Source organism: Myodes glareolus, chromosome 19 (genome assembly GCF_982192425.1).
Source record: "Myodes glareolus chromosome 19, mMyoGla1.1, whole genome shotgun sequence".
Taxonomy (NCBI): Eukaryota; Metazoa; Chordata; class Mammalia; order Rodentia; family Cricetidae; genus Myodes; species Myodes glareolus.
Genome location: NC_142044.1, coordinates 47081299 through 47101093, shown reverse-complemented (window position 1 = coordinate 47101093; position 19795 = coordinate 47081299). Strand labels below are relative to the sequence as shown.

The following is a 19795-nucleotide window of genomic DNA, read 5'->3' as shown; positions in this document are numbered from 1 at the left end:
CGCTGGATAAGGTGCTGGGCAAGTCCAGATCTGGAGGCCTAGGGCCTGCCATCGGCAAGTTCAGAGCTAAAGCGGAGGCAGGTCTCTGTATAGCATCTTGGTGAGATGAGGGAAGTTTGCCAGGGCCTCCCAGCCTTGAGGAGGCTGCTTGAGAAGTGTCTCCTAGGGCGCTGGGAGTGACACAGGGAAGGTTTGTTAAAGGGACAGGAGAGACCAGCTCCTCAACCCACTCTCTCTTCCCTCCCTCCCTCCTCTTTCCTTCTCTCCCTCCATCTCTCTTCCAGGTCTCTCTTACTTTCCTTCTCTCTTTCTCAGACTGATTGGACAACCAAGCCTGGTCTTTCTCCGGTTTCTTTCATGCCTTTAGTCCCAGAGACAAACAGACCCTTTCCTCGGCCCCTACCCCCACCCTCATTCATGCCTGCAGACGGCAGCTCCAGAGAAGCCAACAAAGCTTGGGAGTTATTTATTTCTCGTTCTGCAGAAATGTTTATTCGAAGGCAGGAGGCAAGGTGGAATGGTTTGATTTGATTAGCAAGTCTAAATGTATTAGCCACAAGACAGAAACGATATTACAATTAGTGCTAATTAGCCATGCTGATGACTCGGAGCTCAGCGCGGGGTGGCAGATGTTGGTTCTTGGTCCCGGGTTAACCTGAGAGGGCACAGTCCCCTTGTGAAGTGTCTCAGTTCCCTGGGGTGTCCGACCCTGGACCAATTATGGTCAAGACTGAGTAAAAGCTAATTAGTCACGTTGGGGAGACTCAGGTGCACACTTTATAGTTATATGTAAAGTGACTCCATGGTACTTAAGGAGACAGGGGGGGGATGCCTGCAGAACCCCCAGCTACCAAACTGCCCTGAATTAACACCATCAGTGATGGGGGCATCTTTTGTACCCTCTGCACTCTCTCCCTCTCTCTCTCATCTTTGTGTGTGTGTGTGTGTGTGTGTGTGTGTGTGTGTGTGCGCGCATGTGCGTGTTGTGAGCTCGCATGGGAGTGCATGGTACACATGTGGAGGTCAGAGGACAGCTGTAAGCATTGGTTCTCATCTCCCACCTTGTTTGAGATGGGATCTCTTACTTGTTACTTTGTCCGCTAGGCTGACTGGCCTGTGACCTGTGGGGATTCCCTCTCCACCTGTCCTGTCTTGCCAGACACACATCACTGTGTCCAGCTGTCTGAGTGTGCTGGGGATCTGAACTCAGGTCCTCATGCCTGTACAGCCAGCGTGGTACTCACTGCCTTTCCCCAGCTTGCTCTCATGTCTCCGCAGACCTTTATCGTAGCACAGACCCTGCCAAACCCTATTGCTCATGTGCACTGAAGGCTGCCTCCTAAGAAGAGGTTTGTGCCGTGTCTCTTAGCACAGGCCTGGCCTGAGGTCACATTTGTTAGATGTGTGGTGGTGCTGAATATATATATCTGGGTCAACCTAGGAGCTGCATGATCACATTTTCACATATTAATTTACATCAGCGAGGTGTGGCCATGACCCCAAACAAGGATGAAGAGGACCCCGTAACTTCCAACTTCCAATACCAGGACTCCTAATTTCCTGCAGAGAGGAGGCATCAAGTCCCCCTTTCAGAGGCTAGGGAGAGGACATGATTGCTCAACATTGTGTGTGTGCTAAATGCCACTTAATGGTGTGTTTGTAAAAGGCAAATGGTGTGCAGTTTTTACACCATTTCACTAAGAGGGGTTTTAGAAGCTGTGATGGTAATCTCAATTGTCAGCTTGAGTGGATTGAGAGTCACCTAAGGGGGGGAAGCACACCTCTGGGTGTGCTTGTGACTGTGGTGGTTTGAACAGGTATAGCCCCCATAGACTCATGTGTTTGAATGCTTGGTCGTAGCGGCACTATTAGGAGATGCGGCCTTGTTGGAGGAAGTGTGTCACTGGGTTTTGAGGTCTCATATATGCTTAAGCCTTGCCCAGTGGTGCAGTTCACTTCCTGTTACCTGCAGAGCGAGATGTAGATGTAGAACTCTGAGTTCCTTTTCCAGCACCAGGTCTGCCTGCATGCCACCATGCTTCTTGCCATAATGTTGACGGACAAAACCTCAGAAACTATAAGCTAGCCCCAGTGAGATGTTTTCCCCTAGAAGAGGTACCATGGTCATGATGTCTCTACATGGCAATAGAAACCCTAACTCTGGCTGTATCCAGAGTGGATTTATATTTGGGGCAACAAGTCAGGAAGAAACTTCCACATGGGTAAGTGCCATGTAACAGGCTGGGACCTGGATGGAATAAAAGTGGGGAATGGATACAGCCAGTCAGTGTGGGTCAATGTGAACTGGTGTGGGCCATTGTGGGTCAGTGTGGACCAGTGTGAACTGGTGTGGGTCATTGTGGGCCATTGTGAGTCAGTGTGGGTCAATGTGAACTGGTGTGGGCCATTGTGGGTCAGTGTGAACCAGTGTGGGTCATTGTGGGCCATTGTGAATCAGTGTGGGCCAGTGTGAACTGGTGTGATCCAGTGCTAACTAGTGTGAGTAATTGTAGGCCATTGTGAGTCAGTGTGGGACAGTGTGAAGTGGTGTGGGTCAATGTGGGTCAGTGTGGGCCAGTGTGAACTGGTATGGGTCAGTGTGGGCCAGTGTGAACCAGTGTGGGTCATTGTGGGTCATTGTGAGTCAGTGTAGGCCAGTGTGAACTGGTGTGAGTCAGTGTGGACCAGTGAGAACTGGTGAGGGTCAGTGTGGGTCAGTGTGAATTGGTGAGGGTCAGTGTGGGCCAGTGTGGCCATGTTCCACTTTTCGTGCATGAGTTGTCTCTTGTGGCTGCCATTGCCTGTGACATCAGACTCCAGTCTCTTGAACTTTTCAGTGAACTCACACCTATGACTCCAGAGAGCTTCCATACCTTGAAGATGAAGGCTGCATCACTGGCCTCTTGTTCTGAAACTCTGGACATTGTTACTTTTCAAATGTTGGGCATTTTATCATTCTGATCTTCAGTATGAAATAGAATGTGTATACATTTATAGAGCATGCAGATGTGGGCATCTATGCTCAGGGTGAGAGTCAGGTGTGTGGCATCTAGACTCAGACACCTGAGGAATGAGACTTCCTGAGGAAGCCCGTGCAGGTTTCAGAGACAAGGTGGAAGACCAGTTTGTGAAGTCAGCTGTATCAGCTGCAGTATACTCTGTAATTTGCCCTTTCTCCTTGGAGTGTCATAAACAGCATACTTTTAAGTTTTGTCTTTAATCAAACTAAAAATCTAGACACAAAGGAAAATGGATACGCTCCCTCTCCTGGGTAAGCTAGGAACGGAGCCTGGCAGCCATAGGTAGAAGTGCCCCAAGTTGGGCCCTGATCGATCAGCACCACGGACAGTGCCAGAACTGCTTTTGGTCTGAGTTAGTTTAGCACCACGGACAGTTCTGGGGCAATTGGCAGTTCCTCTGTGTTTGGGTTCCGGTTCAGGAGAACGGACAGCGACTCAGCTTCCTTTGGGAGTCTCTGCCACAGAGCCCAGCTTCTGCTCAGAGCTGGTATTCGTAAAGCCTTTCTGCTGTCAGGGGGAAGGGATGAAGAATGGGGGAGCATGGGATGAGTGTAAGCAGGACAGGAAGGCACCTGGTCAGTCCTGAGTGTTGGCCTCCAGTGTCACACACTTTCCAGGTGGACTGTGGGTAGAGACAGGAGCGGGCAGTTGTGCTAGTGATGAGCCAGTGCCTGCTCCACAAGTGGCTGCCAAGGTCAGCCAGGTGCTGCTGTCCTTTAGGCTAGACTCCCCTGAAGGGGCTGAGCTGCTGGAGAGAGCTGAAGTGTCCTAATGTAGGACTGTGACCTCCGTCCCTCGAAAAGATGGGGTTGGTGCACAGGGTGGGCTTTTGGAAGATTCTCTGCACTCCTAAAGGCCCAGGGCTGAGGATGTGGGGAGCCTGGGGGAGGAGGTGTGAATAGGGTAGGAGATGGAGATGAGGATCAGTTCTCCAGAGAGTTCGGCAGGCTGTGGCTTCATGCTGGGAAAGGGAGAGGCGGACAGAATTCTGGGCTTTAAATCCGACAACATTCATTTGTTAATTCATGTTTCATTTTGATTTACTCGTTCAATGATTGGGCGTTGAGCAATGTTATATGAGCGAAACTTTCAATAACAGAGAATGCTCTGCTATTTGCTGATATGTCTACATCGCCACCCGCCACCCAGGGCTTATTAAATCTAATTCACGTTCACACGCAGCAACTCTGATTTGAACAGCAAACCTAGCACGGCAGGGAGATGGATGCCTGCCGTCTGCACGGCTGTCTCCTCTCTCTGGTTCTCGCTTGATTTGCACGCAGTGCAGCACCGGGCCCTATCCTCTAGCACTGGTACCAGGCTTTGGCACCTGAGCATGTCTAACACTGAAATAGAACATCATGTCTGAGTGTAGGACCTTGCACAGTGTGGTACCAGCACACAGGCACATCAGTAGCTTCTGTGAAGATACATCATACCACACCAAAATCTGGCTGTACAGGTCATTTTTCCTTGCCTCTGTCCATTATTATGGTGTCTCACAAAACCCTCTGGGCAAAGAATGGCAGGCTTGTATTGTCTGTCTCCCCGGTGCTCTTGGTGCTTCTGAGGGGATAGGAAGAGGGGTCAGCCCGAGCCAGCTCCAGGTGTGGGTGTATCAGTGTTAAAACGTATCCACCCTGCCTTGACTCTGCTCACTCGAACTAGGTCAGTCCTGTGGGTTGCTTAAGAACTGGTTTGATATAGTTCAGACTTTACAGTGACAGACTAGGTCTTCCTTGGCTCGTTACCCAGCTTCTGGGGGCAGGAGCCACACGTTTTCCTCCCTTGGGTTCTCACTGTACCACCTATGGTGCTTTATTACAACTAGGAACACCATAGGGGCTCTGTATGTGTTAGTGTGTGCAGTCGGTGCTTCATGTGTATTAGCGTATTTTAGAATAGTTGCTCCCTCTTCTCCTAAGCATGAGAGGATTTTTCTCCAATCTTCACTTCTTTTTTTTTTTTACATTTATTTATTTGTCTGGGGGGTATGTGCATGTGGAGGTCAGAGGGCGACTTGAGGGAATTGGTTCTCTCCTTCTATGTGGGTTCTTCTCCTCTGCTGTGTGGGCTCTGGGGGTCAAATGTAAGTCCTAGGGCTTGGCAGTAAGTGCTTTTAGTCACCGAGCTGTCTTGTTCTCGCTGGTCTTCACTTTGAGACTCCAGGGCTTTGGTTCTCAGCCTTCCTCATGCTGTGACCCTTTTATGCAGTTCCTTATGTTGTGGTGACCCCCAGCCATAAAATTAGTTTTATTGCTACTTCATAGCTATAATTTTGCTACTGTTATGAATCATACTGTGAATATCTGTGTTGTCTGATGGTCTTAGGCGACCCCTGTGACAGGGTCCTTCTTCATCCGCAGGGATTGTGACTCACAGGTTGAGAACCACTGCCCTAGTGGCATTTCTGGAGGTGAACTCAGGCTTTTCCCTGGGAAGCTTTATCTCAAACTAGTGTATGCAGCTTCCAGCACTTTCCTAATAAGACCTTACATAGTCAGTTCTTGGCTTGAGAGGCCTCTGTCCGCAGCAAGCTGAGATTTAGGACACTGTTCTCTCTAATCTGGAGATTTGCTCTGTGCCCTCTGTTCTCTGGATCTAGGAAGAGCCACTGGGCTTCACTTTTCCCAGCTTTCTCCTCTTTGTGGGTAGTGACTTAAGGAGTCTTCTTTGTCTATGTGGACAGTATGGCGACCAGCCCTGGTCCCATATGAATACAGCCTCCAGGGTCTGCCCTAATGTCAGGTTCCCAGACTCCTGAAGGCCGTGGTGACTGTGATGAGCCAGTCAGGTTGGCACCAACCCTAGCAACAAACTGAGAGTCTTCGCTGGAATAGGCTTGTTATAGTGGCATTCATCTGGTGTTGAGCTGGCTGAGAACAACAAGCTTAGTGAGGTGGGTGTGTCCTGCCTGCCCCTTTCTTCCTCCCTCTTGTTTCTTTCTTTTTCCTCATTTCCCACACTTTGGTCTACCAGGTACCAGTAATAGGGCCCAATTGGTACCCCCCCCTCTCTCTCTCACACACACACACACACACACAAACACACACACAAAGAGAGAGAGAGAGAGAGAGAGAGAGAGAGAGAGAGAGAGAGAGAGAGAATGAGAATGCTTGGGGAAGGACGAGGGTAGTGTTGTATTTGTCCCAGAAGGTCAGCTCTGCTAGGATGGAGGGTGAAGACGGTATTTGTTGACTGACAGAGTGAGGTTTTGGGTTGCCTGGTGCACAGCTTCCCGATGTACTTATGTGAGGATATTTTTTTGTTTTGTTTTATTTTTGGCATATGGCTTTTCAAGGCTTTCTCTTCACCTGAAGGAAGTGTTTAGAATGGAATTCATTATCCATTTTCCCCAAAGTCAAGCTGACGAGTTCTTAATCCCCCTCTATATCTTCATTAGGACATCAAAGCTGCGGGCCTGGGCAAGACAAGTTAGATCATGGTGTCTGCAAGAAGGGAGGAAGAGCAGAGGAATTTGAATTTCAAAGCCAAGCTTTTATCTCTCATTAGTGTTTTCTGCAAGGGCTCTCCCAAGACCAGCCATCCTCCAGTCGGGGAGCTCCCAAGAGCCTGAGTCCAAGCAGCTCCACGCTGCCTCTGCCTGATGCAATATGCAGTGGACAGTGTGGGTGACCCATGGGGGTCCATTCCACTGGCTCAGGAAAGTCAACACACACTGGTGAGACGCAGTGCATGGTATTAGATACTCCCCTGAGCAGGGGGATAGCCTGCTCTCTCTAGTATAAACCCCGTGTAGTGAGCAGGCAGGCAGGCAGGCAGGCATGCCACCAGAGCAGTAGCTGAGAGCTTACATTTTGATCCCCAAGCCTGAGGTGGAAAGAGAGCTACCTGGGAATGGCTCAAGCTTTTGAAGCCTCAGCACCTGCCCCCAGTGACACACCTTCTCCAACAAGGCCACACCTCCTAATCCTTCCCAAACAGTTCCACTAACTAGGGCCTAAGCATTCAAACATAGATGCCTATGAGGGCCATTCCCGTTCAAACCACCACAGTGTGCAAGGGCCTAAGTATTCAAACCCTGGAACCTATGGGGGCCATTTTCATTCAAACCACCACAGTGTGCAGGTTGAGCTTTTCTCCCTGACAGCCAGTGCTGTGCCACAAAGGGCCCAGGAGGCAAGGGCTGCAGGAAGAGTTCCAAAATCGGATCCTCCAAGGAATCAGGCAGAGAGATGCATCCAGGAAATCAGAGCTAGGAGCCAGGGCGAGAAAGGTGTGTGATGGAGAATTAAGCACCCACCAGCCACAGGAGGGTCTGAGATCTCTAGCCTCAGCGATGTGGACCAATTGGCAGTGGAAGCTGGGAAAATGGGAAGAAACTGCAGAGTGCAGCATGAAGAAGAGGGGCTGTCTCTAGCAAAGGGCACAGCAAAATTCATGACTGTTGATGTCTGAGAATGCAGGGTTTCCTGGGACCCTCGGCGTCTGGGGAGAGTGAATGCACGGTCAGTTATGAAAGACGATAGTGTATGCCCCACCCCCACCCCACCAGCAGCTCCCAAAGCAGAAGCCATCTGCACTGTGCACCAGAGTGTGGAGGATGCAACTTCCAGCCTAGTTCTGTTTATGATCTTGCGGTGCTCCTTGGGAGTGCTCCTTGGGAGTGCTTTTCCCTTTGCATTTCTCAGCGAGGCCCAGGCCAGATGCTCCCCTAACATAAGGAGTTACACTCAGAAAACAAAACAGGTCTCTGAGTGCAGGAAAGGATTCCAAGGCTTTGGGAGAAACCCATGCACGTGATGAGGCCTCTGGCGGGATCCTGGAGGGGCCCCTGCCTGTTTGTACAAGAGAGGTCACTGTGCCAGGGAAGTTGGGAAGAGTGAACACATAGAACAGAAAGCCAAGCCTGGGAAAACTCAGGCATGGAAAAGCAGCTGACGAAAACAGGAGCAGAATCCCGAGCACATGCATTATTTAAACTCCAGTCTAGAGTCCTTTTGAAAGTGCGCTTTGGATTCGGGAGCAGACATGATGCACCAGGCCTTCTGCACAAACACGCTTCTCCCTCAAAGGTGAATGTGGAGCTGATGCCCTTGCTTCCTAAGGGTTGCGAGAAGCGAATGCAAGCAGCATGTTCCCAAGGAGCTGACCCCAAACTGCTGGGTTGCCATGGACCTGGGAACTGGTCCTTCTACAGAGGCCAGCACTGCAATAGAGTCAGCAGGAGGCACCATGGCATGAAGACTTGGGAGGGTGTCCAGAGGTGCAGGGGTGAAGAAATGCGCAGGAGGCTGTACATAGAGTACCTGAGGAGGGTGGTGTCTGGCCGTGGGACTGTCATGTGAGTGGTGGCCACCAGCTATGGTTCCCAAGACCAGAAAGCAGGCTGAGACAACGATTGTCGTGGACCGCTGCAGCAACAGCCACCTCCTTTCTCTTCCATGAGTGTGGGTGAGTGATTTACTGGGGAGCATTCCTCAGTCCTTCATCTGGGAATAATCAGAGCACTCCACCCTAGTTCATGTACCCTGATGACAGAGGTCAGAGGTCCAGAAGAGGAAGTCCCTGCCAGACAATACCTTCCCGCCTCAGTTCTTTCTTTTAAAAACAAAACAAAAATCAACTTCCTGTTCCAAAGTGAGCTTCAAGAAACTCCTATCTCAGGTACTCCTGTAGGCAGAGACTGCTCGCTTGTTGCCTGGCCTCCCAGACCTGAATAATCACACAGAAACTATATTAATTACAACACTGACCAATAACTTAAGCATATTTCTAGCTAACTCTTACACCTTAAATTAACCCATTCCTATTAGGCTGTGAATTACACTGTGACCTATCAGTAAGGTCTGGCAACTGGCGTCTTTCTCCTTACGGCAGTTACATGGCATCCCTTGAACTCCGCCTACTTTCTCTCTCTATCTCTGTTCAGATTTCCCTCCTGGTTTTACTCTCCTAAGCCATTGGCAGAAACAGCTTCTTTACTGACCAATGGTAATAAAGCATATTCATAGCAGACAGAGGGGAATCCCACATCACTCCTGAGTGGCAGGTGGTTCCCAGGGACCACCTATGACTTCAGTCAGGCTCAAGTTGGCATCCGGCCTGAGTCTGCATGGGGCAGCGTGGGATGGTCCTGCAAGATAGCCAACCTCTGGAAGCCTGGCATAGCCAACTCCTGGGGGCAAACAACTGCCTCTCAGACCCTTGACTGACTGATAAACCCCAATATTTCTGCCATTAAGCTAAGTAAATTGCCACCCGCTATGAGTAAATTAAATATTGATGATTTCATTGACTGTTAGATTTAATTTACAGTCTCTCTCTAGGTCTGTGATGGGCTGAGGTGACTTTACTGAGGAATCCTGGCCATTGTCCTATTAAGAGTTGAGTAGCAAGGGAAAGACACCTTCAGTGTAAGGTCAGGAACACCCTCAGGGACCCTGCTCTTAGGTGTTAACTTGACAAAAACCAGAGCTATCTGAGAAGAGGGAACCTCATCTGAGACATTGCCTTCATCAGATTGACCTGTGGTCATGTCTGAGGGATTGATGTCGGAGAGCCCGGCCTACTGTCGGTGATGCTATCCCTGGGTAGATGGTCCTTTCCCTGGGTAGATGGTCCTTTCCCTGGGTAGATGGTCCTTTGCTGTGTCAAAAATAGCTGAATGTGCGCTCCCTAGAGCCGTATTCCCTCATGGTCTCTGCTTCAGGTTTCTCCTTTGGCCTCCCTTGATGACCACCTATATATAATCTGTAAGCTAAAGTAAGTCCCCACCCCACAAGTTGCTTTTGGTCCTGGTGTTTAGCACAGCAGCAGAAAGCAAACAAGAACACTTGGTTTCCCCCCCAGAACCTGGCTGCTTCCTCAAGGCCAGCCCATCGGAACCTTGCTCACCTGGATATACCTGTCGCATCTACCTGCTCCTTGCTCTTGCTGCTCTGTCTTGAGCCGGAATACTCACTCTCCATTGACGTGGACAGATGGCAGGACACAGCTGCAGAGGGCATGCTTACTAAATAAGTTCAAGAGGCTGTGCTTGGCGGCACACACCTGTAATCCCAGCACTCAGTTTTCTGTTGCTGTGGCAACAAGGGGGGAGGAAGGCCACATTTTGGCTTACAGTTTGAGGGGAGATAGTCCACAGTCACTGCTATAGTGTCTGTGGCGGCCTCTGCAATAGCTCTTGCCCAACAAGTGCAAACTACCCATTTGGTTTTGGTTTTAGGGTTTTTTTTTTTGTTGTTGTTTGTTTTTGTTTTTTTGAGACAGGATTTCTCTGTGTAGCCCTGACCATCCTGGAACTCACTCTGTAGACCAGGCTGGACTCAAACTCACAGTTTCACCTCTCTCTGAGTGCTGGGATTAAAGGCGTGCACCACCACCGCCCGCCCAGCGGTCATCTTACTTTTAGTACCTTTGTAGTTCTGGCATCACAAAAACATACAGATAAAAAGCCTAGTAGCAAAGTTAAATGCTCTTGTGCTGTGATATTGCACTTAGGAGACGCAGTGCTAACTATCTGTCAGTTAACTTTTCGATGTCATGTTGGCTTTAGCTGTGTCTGTGTTACTCCATTAAGTGATGATGAATCTAAATACAAGTGGAATAAAATTTAAAATATTTTACTTGAAATATGACATTGTGAGAATGTTGGTTTAGGTTTCTTAGCTTTCGTAACTATTAAGTGGTTTAGTTATTGACTTAGGTTTCTTCAGTCCCCTGTCTGAACTGGCCAAAGACTTACCGTATGGGGACTTGACCCCTTTAACATCCTTCGTTTGTTTTAGTTTTCCCCTTGGACTGCTTGGTTTAGTGACCCTCTTAACAATGTTAGGAGGCTGTTATTGGCTTACGGAACATCAGAGTCTCTTGGACACTCAGATGTGAGTGACTCATCTGGCCTTAAAAAATAAGAGGAGGAGCTGCAGGAGCCAGGCTATCCACGGCTTCTCCTGGGGCCCTGATGTATGGAGCAGGTAGTTCCTTGTCTAAACCCAGGAGCATGCTTGGCAAGACCACTGATGGCCTGGGGCCAGGGTCTTGGGGAAGCTGCAGTTTTGAATCCTGAGAGCCCAACCCTTGTCCTCTAAAGGGCTCTGGTTATCAGTCCCAAGGCTGCCGTGTGCTCTGTCTGAGACACACTTGAGACATCCTGTGTTCCCTTTGTACGACATTGCTTGATTAGTTTCCTGCTGACTTTGTCCCATTGGGCGGTAACTTTCTGCTGACTCTGTCCAATTTTACCCTTGCAAACTGTATATAAGATGTTGTACTTCTTAATAAACTCGCTCTACCTAAGACACAGCTTGTGCAAGACCTCCTGACCCCAGCTTTCTTTCCTTTCTTTATTTTCTGACCTCTTGGTTCTCCCTCTCAGGAACCTGCATTGCCCCAGATAGCCCAGCTGGGTGTGTGGCTTTCCTCCCGCAGGGTATGAATGTGAACGTGTGTAGTCAAGGCTCTCTGCTCCTGTCTTGGCTTGACCTCAGCTTCCCCATCTCTAGGATGGGGAATAGAATGAGTGGCTGATGCCTGCTCTTAGTGTAAAGGGTTTGAGTCAATGGAGAGGGGGATCTCCATGCACTGGGACACAAGCCTGAGGCAGGCACCCCAAGAGGGGAAGAGCCCAGGCATATATAAGGCCATAGAGATCCAGAGTAAAGTCCTGCTTAGTATAGCCTTGTATATCCTTCCCCTAGCCTATCCCCCACTGGTGTGTGTACCATTCCCTGACCTCCTGCCAGCCTGTGTGTCCCCCACGTCTTCCCCTACAAGTTGCTGTTATTTGTAGCATGGCCTAGCCAGCCTTGCTTACTGTGTGGTTTTCCAGCTGTCTGCTGGTGCTTTGCCTCAACTCAGAGGCTGGGTGGTATCACGCTGCAGGCACCTAGCTCCCCTTGATGCCCTAGGTGTGTCCTTAGCCTCTTTATAGGATTACAGGGTGTACAATAGTCTGTGTTGGGTGCAGCACAAGGTGGGCCAGTGTGGTTGGGGTCCTGTGGCCCTTCTCAGTTCTGTCCTTCAGGTATCGGGGCCAAAGATACCAGCACGGCCCACCTTCTGCCCTTCGCAGAGTACCCAGCCCACTATGTTCAGTGGTCCAGAGTATGAACAGAGCTCAGGATAGCCTAGCCCAGCGCTCTGCCTCTCTCAGGCCCCCGGGTTGTGGTCTATCTTCGACTTGTCACTAATAACTCGATGTTATCGGGGACTGTGTGTTTGTTCCTGGCTACTCAGCCCCAAAGTAACCACACAAAAACTGTATTAATTGAATCACTGCTTGGCCTATTAGCTCTAGCTTCGCATTGGCTTGATCTTACTTCTTGATTTAACCCATTTCTATTAATTTGTGTATTTCCACATGACTGTGGCTCACCTGCAAGGTTCCGACTCATCTGTTCCCTGCAGCGGCTACGTAGCATCTCCTGACTCTGCCTCCTTTCTCCCAGCATTCAGTTTAGTTTTCCCCGCCTAGCTCCACTCTGCTAAGCCATTGGCCAAAAGCAGCTTCTTTATTCGCTAAACAATAAAAGCAACACATATACAGAAAGACTTGCCACACCAACTCGAGGCTTCCAAATCTGAGATTGAAACAACCCTTTGTTGTACCAGGCCCCATTCTTGAGCACACATTTTGTATATCCTGGCTTATTGCTGAAAGGACGTGCTACTGACAAGGTGTGGTGATGTTGCGCATAGCGGACGGGGAGAAGGTGAAGATTCCAGTGATGCTAGCAGGAGGGACCACAGTTCATGTCAGGTGACTAAAGGGTCACATCAGGCCCGATGAGCCAGCTACAGTCTGGGGCCGTCTGGCCAAAACAAGGCCTATGTGGAGTCATTGCCTGGTGATGGTAGTGCCTGTACTTTGCTTGACAGAGGTTGCTGGTGATTTAAGAATCACTTCTGCATGTACGCACTGCTGACTTCGCAGGTAGAGAGACTGCGGCCCAGAACATCAAGGGCTCACCTGGGTTCCCAACCTCCTGACTCTGGGTTGTGAGCACTTTGGAAGACAAGACTTTATTTGTATCTTGGTACCTTTGACTTCATCACTTGACTTACCCATCTCTTTGGATCCCAAGGGGTTCCTGCTAAATCCCTTCCTGCTATCAGCGGTCTGCACAAATGTTCCGTCACCTATGTCCAAAGTGTATACCGCTCCCGGAGGATGCTAAGTAATGGAGACCCTTGGTCTTACAAAAGTGCTACAGCAGCCTTGCAGGGTGACTGTTCAGGACTCTGTTTGGTCATGCTTGGTTCTAGGGACCTGAGGTGTCTGACCCCAGATTCCCTGTCCTTTCTTCCTACTTCATCTTAGATTAGTGGGCTCTTCTTGTGGAGAACATAGCTCCTAAAGCACCCGCTGGCCCCTGGCCCATCGTGTGTCTGTCTCCGCGGGAATATCCCAGACCCTTCCCTGCCTGAACGTACTGGGACTTCTTCAGTGCTCCTGGCAGGGGGCAGCACAGATCTGCGCTGTTTGGCACACTATGCTCTTCAGTGTCTGCTTTACAACTGCCTCGTATGCCAGGCTGGAAGCCAGAATGGGTTTCTGAAGTCCCTAGTCTCCCCTGTCCTGGACTGGGCTCCCCTTTTCTGTGGTTTCTGGTACACATTAGGGAAGCACCATACTTGGGGGTGCACTGGCAGTCAGTCAGTGAAGCCGGGGTGTGCACAGCCGTATAACCTCTGTGCACCCCAGCACTTGCCCTATACTAGCGCGAAATCCTCGTCCTATTCCTGGCCCATGTCTTCATCCTTACCCTGATAGACATAGACAGGGCTGTCTAGTCCATTGCAATACATTAGAGCCTCCTGAAGGAGACAGTATTGGGGTTGGCCCCATAGGGTAGGCCTTACCCCATAGGTGCTCCCCCAGCTGCCCCGGGGCTTTGCCTTTTTTAAAAGGAGCCGTAACTAGCGCTTGCCTTTTTAAATGTGTAATTTCTTCTTTGATATATAATTTACATACATTGAAATTCACAGATCTTAATTGTACTGTCTGATGAGTTTTGACAGTTGTAGACATGCAGGTAACTCACACCCCCGTGGAGATGAGATAGGGAATATTCCCATCACCTCAGAAAACCCCTCGTGCGCTGCCTCATCAGCCCAAGCGAAGTAAAAGGAACCTGGGCGACTGACTGTAATAATACACTCTGTGTAACCAGCATGTCCCAAATACTATCATTTCCAACATATAATTAATGTTTTAAAATAGTAATGAGATTTTTGCCTTTTCCCCCACTGCCTTTGAAACAGTGTGTGTCTCATACCTGGTGCACAGAACAAGTGCTAGCAGGTGCCAGGTGCTGGGAGGTGAGGACATCCAGGTGGAGTGTCACATTGAGAGGACTCAAGGACAAGAAGTCAGGAGGGAGTCGGAGCTTCTTAAGGGTCACAGGCGGGGAATGACAGGGCTCCCTACCCGGACCTCAGCAGAGAAAAGCCATCTAAACAGAACTGACTGCTACAGCTTCCCAGTGCCGTCCCTCCAGGCCCCACAGGCTGGACGGATTCCCCAGGGGCAGCATGTGGGATCTGCAGCCTCACTCAGAGAGAAAGTACTTCTTTGCTAGAGATAATGGTCATGTCATAGACCCTCCCCAAGTGTCTCCTGCCGCCGGGACTGGGACCAGGTCTCTTTTCCCTTTTCGGTCCCAATAACTCAAGAGCCGAAGTTCATTTTCAACACTTTTCTATTCAGACATGCCGACTCTTCTCATGAGGCTGCATGGAGACAATTGGGTGCTGTGTCCCCTGAGGGCAGCCGTGCCAGCTGGAGGTGCAAGCCACATCACCCCACATACCCGGCTGCTCAGTCCAGCTTGAGACTTGTATGAGGCCTGGACTTTCTACCCCAAAAGGACAGAGCTAAGCAGGGCCACCTTGTCCTCGGCTGACGCCTGTCCCATCTCATCTCAGAAACTCCGCTTATGAAGCCAGCACCCTCCCCCTGTTTTATAAACGGGGAAACGGGCTCTACAGGTTAAAATGGCTTCGTCAAAGGCTGCCTGGGCCAGGGTGTCCTACGGCCTCACCCAGGTGACAGCTCAGATTTTTAGGACCTTCTGGTGCTAGATGCACATCAGACACGGTGAGGACTATAGTGTTCCCTGGGGAGTCTGAGTGACTGGTGCAAGCTGGCACAGCTGTAGGTGGCAGGACTCTGAGCCTCATGCCTGTGGCTACTGATGGGCCCGGGGTGGCATGTCAGGTCAGGTGACTGGACCATCTCCATGATAGCGTTTCCCTCCCCCAGAAGGAGTGTTTGTGTGTAGTGCCAGTGTACGTGAGCAGATTACTTCTTGAGTTGAGCAGGTGCTACTGACCAACCTGCACCCCTTCCCTGCTTCTGGCAGGCCTCACTGATGGAGTGCAACCGCCCCCACTCCCAGGGTGGCCTAGTGAGCCACAGAGCCTGAAATGCTCTGACGTCCTTCGTGTGAGTGGAAGTGAGAGGAGCCGGGAGGTGTGGGGACCCTGGTGACTTTGTAGAGGGGATGCTGGGGAGTCTGAATGTTTGCCATAGAGGCCTTGGGCCATCCAGCCCTGACTCCAGGGCCTCCTTCCTGTTGTGCCTGTACCCAGAGTGCCCTGATGATGTGACCCTGGTTGTTCTGTGCCCTAACCGCTCTTAAAAAGACAGTGCAGTGGTAGAAGGCTCTTCCTGACCCCAACACCCAGAACTTCCCTCTGCCCAGGAGGCTCCTGACCCTTTGTGTTCTAAATTCATCTCCTGACGATACAAGCAATCCCTGCCCCTTCTCTCCTCTAACCGCACCTTTTCTTCCCTCGCCTTCCTTTTCAATCCCCCGCCTCCATTTTTTTTGGACTCAGGATCTCACTCATGAGCTGGGCTGACCTTGAATTCTCCTTGAATTCCTTCACACTCAACCCCCAGCCTCCTAAATGGCTGGGATTGTAGGCATGCACCATCCTGCTGGCTTCAAGTCCCTCTGCTGTCTGTGGAGGTCCCTAAGGAGCATTCCCAGATGGCTTAACTGACTGTGACTGTAACTTGTCCTCCCAGAGCATTGGGCAGGTCCTCATCTTGGCACTGGGCTCAGTGGGTGCCAGCTGGATCACCTGTGCCCAGTTCTCTAGCCTCATTGCTGCCTTGAGGTCCCTGGCTGCCCAGCCCTCCATACCAAAGGGGCAGGTGGCCCATGGTCAGGGAAGGGCCAGAACTTAGAGGGGAACTGGTCACAGATGGGGCTCGGGATTATCTCCCCCATAGGTCACCTGCTACACAGGGCCATCAAGAGGGAGTGTGGGCCTTGAGGTTACCCTGTGCTACCTTCCTGCTGCCTTTATCAGGAATCCTTCCATGTCCCTGGCTGCAAACAAACCAGGCACTCTGCCAGCCACGGTGGAGTCCTGCCGGTGCCCCTAGGGACCTCCTCTTCACAGTTGATGCGCTCTGAAAGCCCTCCTGTGATGGGCAGTGAAAGGTCACCTTTGGAGCACGCTGCCTGAGGCTATTCCCAGTGGACACCAAAGATTAGCTTAGAGCAGAGGTTCTCAACCTGTGGGTCACGACCCCTCCGGGGTCAAATGACCCTTTCACAGGGGTCACCTAAGATCATCGGAAAACACAGATATGTACATTACAATCCATAACAGTAACAAAATTACAGTTATGAAGTAGCAACAAAAATAATTTTATAGCTGGGAATCACCACAACATGAAAGACTGTATTAAAGGAATCGCAACATTAAGAAAGTTGAGAATCATTGGCCTAGAATACCCCAGGCTTCTGGAAAGTTCATGACTCAGCCAGAGAGAGTGTTGAGTCTCTCAAGTGTTGTGAAGTCCCATGAGGTGAACCCGAAGATAGGACCAGTGTTTAAAAGTGATGTAATACAGGTTACATCCATTGAGAGGCACAGGGCTGGGCATTCAACCCAGTAAATTTTAATGAATGTCTCCATTCATGTCATCACCACCCAGCCAAGGACCGGTGGTCCTGGAGGTATCACAAGCCCCTTGAAGGTAGACCCTGCATCTCACTGCTCCTGGGTCCTCTTCAGACATAGGTTCGTATAATAGGCTCTCTTTGGCCTCCCATAGTACCAGGACATTATGCAAATTAGGTCAGGAAGATGGGAGGTGATGTGGCCAATGAGAGGTGTGTCGGCAGTTTGCAGACTGGCATTGGAAAGGTGAGGTCTAGCACACGTCTTCATTCTGCGGCATGGTGCAAGGACACACCTGACTATGCCTAGGGCCTCTGTCGAGGATCTGATGCAAACCCTCCTGAGGCCCAAGCGTGGATGTTGGGTAACATGTGCAGCACTGGCTCCAAGAACACAGGAAGTCACCAGCCAGGTCACTTCTTCTTTCCCCAGGCTCTAGGGCCATCGCTTGGTCCTTCTCATCAATATCACATTTCTATTTGTTCTGGGAACAGAAGGGGGAAACTAGTCCCAAGGTCCTTTCATAAGGTTCCAGGCATCACCCCTTCCTCTGGGTCATTCCTACCCAAGTCCTCAAGCTTCTGTGGGACTGGACAGCTTCTCTTAGAGATGTCCCCTCAGCCTGGGCATTCCCATCAGGAAGGCTGAGGTAGGTCCCACAGTGGGTGGGCAGGGTGGACAAGAGAGTCCCGCTGGCCTCCTAAACCCAATTCTCCTCCCAAGAGGGTTTTCATATCTCAGGGGAGCTGGTGGGGACAAAACCCTTCCAGCTGCCATTGTCCTGGTCACCTGCGGCTGAGCCGTGTGACTTCGGAGGCTTCCATTTATGTGCAGAAGTTTCCAGAATGTCTCCCATCCCTGTGTTTGCCCGGATCCTGTGGCCGTGCCCCACCCCCACGTTCTCAGCCCCTGATCTTTAGACTGCGGTGCCATTTAGAGTGTGCATTTATACTAAATAGCATAAAATTACATCCTTTCAAGTTAATTAAGCTACTCCACCACCCTAGTGCCGCAGAAAGGGTATTTCTGATATCAGCGGCGCGTCCCTGATGTTTCTCACCCTGATTGACAGCTGCTCCCTGAAAGGGCCCCTGCAATTGTTGGAGTGACCTGGGGCACCTTACCCTCACTGACCAAGTCTCAGTCAGGGTCACCAGCTCCACAGGCCACCTGTATGGGCAGCTGAGCCCTGGTGGTCAGGTGTCACTGTCCTCAGTCACCTTGCTTCTCATAGCTATAGCCAATGACCTCCTTCCCCAGATGTAAAGGACCCGATTTTCAAAGAAGACTCTTGGCTCTGAAGGTATAGTTCCACTGTCTAACAGTCCCTGAGAGTCCCGGAGGTCGCTGGTGCTTCACACTGCCCTGAACTGGGGTTATCCTTAGTGTTCTGGGAACGAGCAGGCTGTTGGGCAGGAAAAGACCTCATGGAAAAGCTGACTCCAGCAGGAGAGAATGCGGAGGTCCAGACGGGCCCATGAACTGCAGTGTGCCGCCCCCACATGCTGCCCTCCCCTGTCTCCTCGCTGTGCCCTTTCAGCCAGCCAGGAGGCACCTAGCTACCATCTAATGTATTAGAAGGGCTGAGAACCCTTATGCACACAGGGTCTCTAGTCCAGCAGTGGTAGACCTGCCCCCACTACATTAGCCAGGACCCTAGCTCTGTTGCTTCCAGAGCGACCAAGCTCCTAGGCATGACATTCACGGCTACCAGTGATGGAGCCTCTGCGTATGTCTTTCCTCCATACTTTCCGTCAGGACTTGTGGCACCCAGAACTTCTCCCTTCCGTTGGTGCCCATGTGTCTCTGTCGCTGGCTTCTCCCCCCTCCCTTCTGATTCTCGTGTACTTCATCTACTGCCCTCTTGGAATATTCTGGCCCGAATATAAAGGCCCAGCTCAGATACTGCTTCCTCCAGGAAGCCCTCCTTCTCCCAGCCTCCCCATGCTTGTTTTCAGTCATCCAAGGCAGACAGCACTGAAAAAGGCCTCCCCATGAGCTATGCCCGGTGAGTGAACACAGTCATGCCTCAGTCCTCCTCGGCTCCGAGGGGCCCCAGATGCAGGAGTCCGCCATACTCCCCGCCTTCCTCACCCATCCCTAGCCATCCTGGCTGCGTGTCACCAAACTACATATGGCCCCATGATGCCGCGGGCAGGATGGGATGTGTGCTTAAGATTCTTCAGGGAACATGGCTAAGTCTGACTAATTCCTCTGGCTGTTGGGAGCTTTTAAATATTCTTGGTGATCTTTCCTCCCCACCTCGGGACAGCGATGTTGTCTCAGCCCTCTTAGATGCAGGTGCGGCAGCACAGTGTATGCTTGCCACTCAGGCCAGATTTGCTGTCTTCACCTGGCTTGCGAACTTCATGGCCCACCTGCCAGTGTGGATGAACCCCTCACATCTGCAGACTTCTCTCCCTCTCTCTCTCCCCACTCCCTCCCTCTATTTGTCACTACGTGATGGCCTTGGTGTATGGTATACATTTGTCTTGGGGGGATCAGGACCCAGGGCAGCAGAGATGTTGGAATGACCTGTTGCCAAGCATGCAGATGCATCCCACCCTCCTTTCTGGTCCTGGTAACTGAAAGGGGGTGCTCGCTCCTCCAGCTTGCGGACAAGGCTGTAGGCTGACTGCGCTGCTGATGGATGGAAATTCACGTGCAGATTGGTGCAGCTGCTCAACTCTTGCTGTGCTCTGCATGGCTGTGAGCAGCGGCTGGAGGAGGCAGGACAGCCAGCAGGACTGCCCTCGGTATTTGTGACAACTTCAGGTGGCACTCATCTCTGAAGCTAGAGGAGGCTCTGTGTCTAGGAAATGAGGGGACACCAAGTTGGAATCCTTGCTCCAGCAGCCTCGGTTGGGGCAAGCTCTTTCCTGCCGACA

General features: G+C 50.9%; 1 protein-coding gene across 3 annotated transcripts in view; it reads left to right on the top strand.

Moving 5' to 3' along the window:
- Phf21b (PHD finger protein 21B) overlaps positions 1 to 19795 on the top strand; it is a 67395-nt gene that overhangs the window by 22557 nt on the left and 25043 nt on the right. The gene's annotated exons all lie outside the window — the stretch shown is intronic.